The sequence below is a fragment of the Scylla paramamosain genome, chromosome 6 (assembly GCF_035594125.1).
Source record: "Scylla paramamosain isolate STU-SP2022 chromosome 6, ASM3559412v1, whole genome shotgun sequence".
In the NCBI taxonomy this organism is placed as follows: Eukaryota; Metazoa; Arthropoda; class Malacostraca; order Decapoda; family Portunidae; genus Scylla; species Scylla paramamosain.
This window is the reverse complement of record NC_087156.1, coordinates 26,191,997-26,201,996: the sequence shown is the minus strand read 5'-3', so window position 1 is coordinate 26,201,996 and position 10,000 is coordinate 26,191,997.

Here is a 10,000-nt window from a genome sequence, read left to right as displayed (position 1 = left end):
ATTTCTTACACCGCGTTATTCGCTGGCTCAAGGCACCAGGTGTAAAGGCAGAGGAGGAGGAGGGAGGAGGAGGAGGAGGAGAAGAGGAAAGATTCAACTTAGTGGTGTAGTGTGGGAACTCAATATTATTTAAGTATCGGGTTGTGTTGCACTTTTCTGTTTCTCTGATGCAGTCGCGGAATCACTCGATGTAACAAAAACACTCGGGGCGCCTCGCTCTCACGCTGTCCTGTGGGAACACCGACGCGACACAGCATGATGTTCACAGCAATGTCCCTCTGCTCTCAATACCGCGGGCTGGCTTGCAGGAGGACGATTACAATACAAGCAATTTTCACATTAAAACGAAGAATTAACCTGAACTTAGGCTTCAGTCAAAAATAGAAGCAGCGGGGAGCGTAAAAACGAAACACGTGTGATGAAAATGAGAAAGTCGAGTTACAAAAAAAATATCAGCAAAAAATAAAGAGAGAGAGGAGAGAGAGAGGAGAGAAGAGAGAGAGGAGAGAGACGAGAGAGAGAGAGAGAGAGAAGAGAGAGAGAGAGAGAGAGAGCCTATAGCGCAGACAGATCAGACGGAGAGAAAGACAGAAGAAAAAAAGTTAGACAGGGCTGACACTCAACAAAAAAGAATTAAACCATCATAAACCAGATAAAACCTGAGCGCAAAATCGTCGTGCATTCCTACGAGACAGCCTCCGTCAAAACCCAGTTGTTTACGCGCGGTATTTTATCAGCCTTGACAACGCTGATAAAGTCTCCAAACCTCATCTTTAAGCGTCCACCAACAATAAATTATGTGAACGCACCGCCTGCATAGAAAGTATCTCCGCTCCTCCTCATCATCCCCACCACCACCACCACACCACCACCAGGAACATGAACCAATAAGTATGGAAGGGGAAAAGATTATATCACCTGGTTGAATGTGTAAAAATGGAAGTGGTGTTCTACTGTATAGGAAAGGAAGACTCAGGCCACCAATTTATTCCTCATTGTTATGTGATGGGTAAGTAAGGTATATCACGGAAATGACGAGAAGAAAAACAAAAAGGGAAAGAAAGAAAGAAAGAAAGAAAGAAAGACAGAAAGAAAAGAAAGAAAGAAGAAAGAAAGAAAGAAAGAAAGAGGAAAGAAAGAGAAAGAAAGAAAGAAAGAAAGAAAGAAAGGAAAGAAAGAAAGAAAGAAAGAAAAAGAAAGAAAGAAAGAAAGAAAGAAAAGGAAAGAAAGAAAGAAAGAAAGAAAGAAAGAAAGAAAGAAAGGGAAAGAAAGAAAGAAAGAAAGAAAGAAAGAAGAAGAAGAGGAAAGAAAGAAAGAAAGAAAGAAAGAAAGAAGAAAGAAGAAAAGAAGAAGAGAAGGAAGAAGAAGAAGAAGAAGAAGAAAGAGAGAGAAGAAGAAGAAGAGAAGAAGAAGAAGAAGAAGAAGAAGAAGAAGAAGAAGAAGAAGAAGAAGAAGAGAAGAAGAAGAAGAAGAAGAAGGGAAGAAAGAAGAAGAAGAAGAGAGAAGAAGAAGAAGAAGAAGAAGAAGAGAAGAAAGAAGAAGAAGAAGAGAAAAAAGAAGAAGAAAAAGAAAACAACAAAAGAAAACAAGAATAAAAAACGTGCAGAAGATGAAGAAGATGAAGAAGATGAAGAAAAAGAAAAAGAAAAAGAAAAAGAAAAAGAAAGGAACCAACAACAACAACGACAACAGTAACAACAAATAAACAAATAAAATAGCACACACACACATACACACAAATAAAATCTAAACCATTCCAAGCCACTATTCGAGTCCCATCTTTAATCCCACACTCCTCCCCTCCCTTTCCTGTCCTACCGTCACAAAGCAGTAGAGAAGCAGGCAGGAGGGCCGCGGGATGGTACATAGGCGGACAGAGGAGAGCAGGCAGGGCGGATCTGGCACAAGGACGAAGCAAGGCGAGCAGCAGCGTACCCGTGGGGAGAGTGGCCTGAGTGAGTGAGTATGTCCGGGTAGGTGCGCTGGGTGTGGAAGAGAGTTTCCTGTGTTTGTGTCCGTATTTGGTTGACCTCCTCCTCCTCCTCCTCCTCCTCCTCCTCCTACTCCTCCTCCTTTTTCTCCGCGCACTACTGCATTTTCTCTGTCCTCGACCTCTGCATTCCACTCATATCACACACCTTTTATGTGACGTAGAGGTGCACAAGTGAGCCAGGTAACGGTACAGGTGAGAGTAAGGACAGGTGATATGCGGGTTAGTGTCGCGCCAAGTAACGGTGCAGCGGGGGGACTGAGGACAGGAAACGTTCATGAACCGGCGCGTGATATAATGGTTCTGCTGCACGTGAAGGGAAATGATTCATGCTTCAAGTAGTAAAGGTGATGATTGCACAGGTGTATGAGTGCAGGCTGGAGTGTAGCATTATAACAGCGAGTACTGGTATTGCTAATGAGGAAGAGTAACGGTGCTATAAAATGAAAGTTGTGGACGTGAAGTGGGAATTAATTGATACGGAGAGGTGTTTTTAAAGACCTTGCGTTAAAGTTTCGATGTAACTTAGGAAGATATATTATGATGTTAGCTGTACTTGAAAGGGAATGTCTGTATGAGGGAGAATTTATCACATCATAATCAATAACGTATCTAAATCAAGACTGTGAGTTAAGGTATCAATGTAACTCAAGATAATACGTTATGTTGCTCGCCGTACTTGAAAGAAAATGTCCGTAAGAATGAAATGCAATCACGTCATCATTAAAACGGATCTGAATTGAAAAGTTATTTTCCTTACCTTGAACCATCATCATCACCACCACCACCACCACCACCATTACCACTACTACGAATTTGTTATATCCTCACAATTCCTCCTGCTCTAACCTCATACCCGTCTACTCGCCGCACGCTCCACACCCCGCTTGTTCCTAATACATTAACTCTGACTTCTGCAAGCCTCCCATACACCACCATGCCTTATATTCCCTTCACTCCCAATCAAAGCATTCCTTCGCCGCTCTCCCTCCGTAATGCAAGTGTTCATGTAAACCATAAACTGAAATGATTTTTGATGAACGTACGTAAGTTTGTTTGTATGTATGCCTTATATGTGTATTTATTTCCTTTGGTAGACAAGAATTCAACTTCTATTTTTTTTTTAATCACTTTCTAGTGTCTCTGTTTAGATTCTACTCTCGTTTTTCTTTTCTTTTTCTTTTTCCTTCCTCTCATTTTTCTTCATGGATACTTTCGAATCCTAGCACTTCGTCATCACCTCCAGCTCTTCCTTCTCTTCATTCCTTTCCTTCTTCCCAATTTCTTTTTGCTTTCACTTCCTCGGTCCTAATTCATCAAACCACTTCTTTCCTTCCCCCCCACACACATACCTTCACCAACATCCCATACTCCTCCTCCTCCTCCTCCTCCTCCTCCTCTTCGTCGTCCAGCACTTCAGCCTTTATCACAACATCTCGCTGGACACACAGGTAAACAAGCCTTCAGTCAGCGCAAGCAAACATGGAGACGCAATAATATAAATCCCAGGGGCTTGGCGTTGGCTAATTCCGTGTTGCAGTAAGGATAATGGCAGGCCCTTCACTCGCTTGTCCACGGCCAGCCTTCAGGACCACGCCACAGCGAAGCTCTTGTAGTGGTGAATTATAAGGTTAAATCTACGTAAGTCTGATGTTTGTGAGTGTATAGTTATCAGGGGACATACTGTAGAAAACTTGTCACTGTCTATGTAATGCCGTGTGTGTGTGTGTGTGTGTGTGTGTGTGTGTGTGTGTGTGTGTGTGTGTGTGTGTGTGTGTGTGTGTGTGTGTGTGTGTGTGTTCAGCAATTAATTCACACCAAAACTAACACGTAATTGGATTCCTTATTATTTTTTTCACCTCCACTGCCATATTATCTTGTTCTTGCGACGGAAGTTTACAGTCAGTCCATCAGCCATTCCATCCATCCATCCATCAATCAATCAATCAATCTTTTTTTTTTCTTTCACCTGCAACACCTTTAATCAATCGCCACAAAACTTTCCTGCATGGCTTCCTCCTCCTCCTCCTCCTCCTCCTCCTCCTCCTCCTCCTCTTCCTCCTCGTCTTCCACCCAACTTATTCCCCATTATTTATACAATTTCACTGGGGAATAAAATAACCGGTAGAATGCATTTTCACTGCCATCTATCCTATACTCAGCGAGATACACCGCACAGGGGAACCTCGCGCGGGTACATACAAGGGGAAGCACCAATGCGGATACTGGGAACGCTCAGCGACATACATGAGTAGAAACGTGATGCACAGGAGCAGTGGACACTTGGGGGTTAGTGGAACAAGAGGTCATTGAGAGAGTATGCGTGTGTGTGGTGTGTGGAGGGTGTACTGTACGTATGAGTGGAGTGGTGCGTTTGTGTGTGCGTGTATGGTGTATGTTGGGTGTATGGAATGTATTTGGGATGTGCAGTGTCTATGATGCATGTAGTATTGTAAGTGTAGATAGTGTGTGGTGAGTGTTAAGGACCGTGTGATGGGTGTTCAGAGGCGTGTGGCGGGTGTAGGGAGTGTATGGTGGGTGTAAGAGTCTTGTGGCGGGTATGAGGCGCGTGCGGTCAAGACGTGTGTGGAAGGAGTAAATAAAGGCGTTCTTGGAATACCTGATGTCAAGTTATGAGCGTTGCCAAGATTGTGCGACGTGACTCGAGGGGAAAAACACTGCAGAAAGTTTTACCTCTTCTACAAATGTGTGTGTGTGTGTGTGTGTGTGTGTGTGTGTGTGTGAGTGAGGGGGACATCCGCCTGTGTCGTCGGCCTGTCTGTCTATTTGCCTCTTTCTCCGTTTGTATCTGCTTAGGAACGACTTTCAAACTGATCATGTTTTTGAACTGCGCCACACCATGCTTCAGTCTGAACAAACAGGCTGCAGACCACATCCTCCTGCGTGTGAAGGGAGAGGAAGAGAGGGAGTTGGGGAGAGGTGATTGAGAGACGAGCAAAGGGGTGTGTAGAGGAGAGGGAAAGAGGAGACAATGGAAGACGAAAGGAGAGAGAGAGAAGATTGAAAAAAGAGAGGGGGAAGGGGGAAAGGGAAGGGAGAAGAAGAAGGTGAAGGGAGAGGGGGAGATTTCCTAAACTTTCACTGATTGATGTAAAATTATTCAGATCAAAGCAGGTGTCGCGATAAATTTAGAGAGAGAGAGAGAGAGAGAGAGAGAGAGAGAGAGAGAGAGAGACAACAACGACGACGACGCACAGACACACACAGACAGAGAGAAATGGACGAAATGTGTCTGTGATGTTGACGATGATTATGACGAGTGGCGTGGAGTGTTTACGCCACGTGCTGGAAGAGGCAGGAATGGAGACGAGTGTTTGTTGGCGGTATGAGTGACGGACGAGGAGGAAGAAGAGGAGGAGGAGGAGGAGGAGGAGAGATTGTGGGTTCGTCGGTTCATCATTTAAATGCGAGTGTTGACAGGTCGAGAGAGAGAGAGAGAGAGAGAGAGAGAGAGAGAGAGAGAGAGAGAGAGAGAGAGAGAGAGAGAGAGAGAGAGAGTCAGGGCTTGCGGTTTTCTCAAGAGCGTGACGCGAGGATAACATTACGGTAGGTCGGGGCACATAATATGGGGGGATCAAAATACGTGTAAAAAAAAAGTGATAGGAAAGAAGAGGCCATCTGATAACCTAGCCAACGAATTAAAAGCGATGAAAGTAAAAGAAAAAATAATAAAAAAATAATGATAAAAAGTCTTGACACTCGAGAACAGATGGCGAGCAGTCGAAATATGTAAAGAAAACACGAGTCAGGAATGACTTCAGCAATTACAAATCACTGCCGGAAAAAAAAATAACACTGAAAATTATAAAAATATACTAAAAATGTCGTATATCTAATACAAAGAGAGAAAATTACGGGACATTACGAAGAGAAGACACAATATACCACTTTGATATGACGCTAAATATAGAAGAGTCATTAAACGCTGAGAAATGAAAGGTAAATTGAAGCAGGGAAGGTTTATGAAATCCGCCGCCTTCGCAAACACGTGAGAAAACAGCTAAAACACGAGTCAGCATTTAATCAAAGTTTAAAAAAAAAAATCTCTTGAAGTACGCCCACGAGGGAAAGAAAAGTGTACACAAACACCTAACGCTAGACTAAACACCGAGGAAAGTTAAGACTTGAAAACTTAATCATGACGATAAGAACCAAAAGATGCATTTTTGAAACGCTTTGTTCTTTCACCAAGGTTATTTTAAAACATCGCAGTGATGATTAGTCAGGCTTGCACGGATGTTTTTTCCCCGTTTATGAACGAGAACCCTTATTAAACTCACTAGATTCATGAAAACGCACTTGAAAAAGGCAATTAACTTTCACGAGAGCTGCTAAAAGTAGGCAAGATAAGACGCAGAAATGCCTGAGAGCACGGACCCAAGCACCGTGAACTGAAACTAACACCAGGCATCACTTCCGACAACGCGAGTGAATATCAATGAGGCCAATGAGCCAAGTAAGAAACCCACACTCACACACGCACGTTAAAAGGACTTTATTAATTGCTTAAGCGTTTTCACTGCGACATTTGGGAACTGGGTCAAGCGGAGCAAGGAGGAGACCCCACATCACGCGTGCTCGCCGTGACGTAACGGGAAATACCGCGACGCAGTGTTCCCAGCCATCAGGGCACGGGTGGGTGACTGCGCACTGAACTATCCCTCACACTCTGCTTTTTTATCGTGTCTCTAGTGTGAGGAGAAGGTGGCGGCTGTGAGTGTGAGGGGGAGAAAGTGTGTGGGATGTGACAGCGGGTGGAGTGGTGATGGTGGTGGTGGTAATAGTGATGGTGGTGGTGAATCCTTAGCCGCTCCTCGCTTCGTTGCACCTTCAGTTTTCCCTCCCACACCGGACCCTTCGGCAGGAAAAAAATATTCGCAGTTGGGGGAAGGGAAAGGGTGGAGGGAGGGGGAAGAAGTTAACTTTTCCCTTTTCCCTTTTGTGCTTTAGTCGTAAAATTTCACTCGATGGCGTTTCTGACTCTCACCCTCCACACCTTTACGTCCTCCTCCACCACCTGCCCTCCCCTTCTCCCCTCCCTCCCTCCCGTCCGTCACGAGTGGTCACCTGGCATTGTGTTCGACGTAAGACTGTGAGAGACTGACGTTTGTTTTAGCTTTACGAGGTGATGGTGGTTGAAATGGTGGTCTCTGAAATGGTGGTGGTGGAGGAGTTTGGTCTTGGGGGCACGTAAAGTATACATCCGTTCATCCACCACATCCTCGCTTTAACAGAATGACAGCATGGCATTTTACTACTTCATTTGGGAAACCTTTGACGATTTTGCCGGAGAAAATATAACTCCATGAAAAATGTAGTGGGTTTTGACTTACTGGTTCGATTCACCACATTCTCGCCTTAACAGTATGACAGCATGGCATTTATTACTTCATTTGGGAAACCTTAGACTATTTTACTGGAGAAAATATAACTCTAGGCACTTGAAGGTATTGACTTGCTGACTCGATACCTCTGCTGTCGGTGGTGTCCTTGGAAATCATGCCCTTAGCTTGTACCAAACCCTTTTGCTAAGCTTGAGAAGTGAGAGAGTGAAAGGATTAATAAAAAAAAGAGATTCAAATCTACTACGAATAACTGTGGCAAAGATTTGTGAAAGCTGCAGGAAAGTATTACGGGGAATATTATTACAGTTTCCATGGCGTCATTCTGGTTAAGAGGATCCGGTAAACATAAAAGCATCGGTTCCATTAGTTGTTTATTTATTTACCTCATTCCACCGCGCCCTCCTCGCCTCGCCCCGCCCCGCCCCGTCTTCCGCGTCCCTCTCTCCCTGCCTAACTTCCTCACCCATCCCCTCCCCCTCCACTCCTTCCCCCACGCGGCCTCAAAACACACAACACACAATATCCTCTGCACATTTTTTTCTCACTAGCGAGTACGCATTATAATGAAAGCCCCCACTCTCTCTCTCTCTCTCTCTCTCTCTCTCTCTCTCTCTCTCTCTCTCTCTCTCTCTCTCTCTGGGGGCGAAGCATTTTTTGTGGCGTTAATAGATGAAAATGTAGATACAAGTAACGATTAATTTCACAGAGAACCTTTGTATTGTTGACTGAGAGGAAATTTGCAATGCTGTTAGAAAGTCTTGAGTGTTTTCATTGTTTTTAATACAATATTACACACACGGGCATAAACAAATGCACTTACAAGACTTTTGAAAGGCAAATATGTATTACTATTATCATTATTATCATTACTGTTATTATTACTGTTATTAGCTACGTACTGGCTCTTATAAACTTTTTTAGCACGCAAAGATACAAAATAGTAGGATCAAACTTAGCACTGAATGTTAGAAAATAGATAAAATTATGCAAAGAAAAGAGTTGATACTTATAAGAGGTATACATGATTCGTGCTACAGTGGAATCATTGTGACTGATGATGATGATGATGATGATGATGATGAGGAGGAGGAGGAGGAGGAGGAGGAGGAGGAGGAGGAGGAGGAGGAGGAGGAGGAGGAGGAGGAGGAGGAGGAAGTGGAGAAGGAGGAAGTGGAGAAGGAGGAGGAGGAGAAGGAGGCGATTTGTTATTTGTAAGGTGAATTACGGACAACAACAACAACAACACATCAACAACATTCACAACCATCACTACCACCACCACCACCACCACCACCACCACCACCACCACCACTACCGCCACAGCAACAACAACACTCATAATAATAACAGGTATCAAACTCCCACTACCACAAAACCATTAACTAACACGTCTGCTAAAATACTACAAAACTCTCGAATCCAGCCAGCTTAGCACCTGTCCGCATGGAGCAACATCTGTCAACGCGACGAAAATATATAAAAGTGAAATCTAAATCTCTAAATGAAGGCGGAACATTATGGGATCGCAATAATTAACGAAAAAAAAAAAAAAAAGAAAAGAAACAAAGGAGAAACGAAAGGCGAGACAAGCAACACAAGCTAACAATTAACGCAATGAAATATGAATAAGGAAGAGAAGAATGAAAATAGATTATGAGAAAATGCAATAATAAATCTGTGTAAAAGCTGAGGATCTTTAAGGATAAGTAAACATAAGAAAATATTGACTTTCTCCTGCTTTCTTTTTGTTTTATAAAGGTGAGGCGAAGAAGTGAAAGTTGAGGGACAAGAAAGGAAAGAAGGAAAACCACGAAGGAAAGGAAAAGGGAGAGGGAAAGGGGGAGGGGGAGAACAAGAGTGAAAGGGAAGTCAAAGGGTGAATAAAGGGTGCAATAATAAATGGTAATGTTATGCTTGCCACATATGGGATAGAAAGGACAAGAAATGGAGAGAGAGAGAGAGAGAGAGAGAGAGAGAGAGAGAGAGAGAGAGAGAGAGAGAGAGAGAGAGAGAGAGAGAGAGAGAGAGAGAGAGAGAATGGCATGGAGAAAACACACGAATACATATTAGTTACACATCCATACATACATCTATGCATTAAAACACATCCATTCGCTATATGATTCACAGACCGATACTCAAATATATGAAAGAAATGAACAGATGGACAAACGTAAACATGGCCAACATACGTACATATATATACATAGATAAATATTAGTAGGTACAGGTGAATGAATGAGTGAATAAATAAATAAATAAATAAATAAATAGATAAAGGCAGATTGACAGGTAAGCAGGCATTAAGACAGAACGGATAGACAAATACGCTTACAAAAACAAACAGACAGACGGACAGACAGACAAACAACTGATAAAACTGAACGGGATAGAAGAATGGAATATAGATAAATACAGATAAATGAATAAAGAAATAAAGAAGGGAGGTGGAGCGAGAAAGGGAGAAACAGGTAGACGGAGACAGAGACAGACAGACAGACAAACACAGACACACAGAAAAACGATCACAAAAGAAAGATATACGTCAAATAAAGGGAGGAGGCGGAGGAGGAGGGAGGGGAAGGTGTAAAAAGAGAAAGGGAGGAGGAGGAGACATGGAGGAGGAGGGGAAGATGAAAGGAAG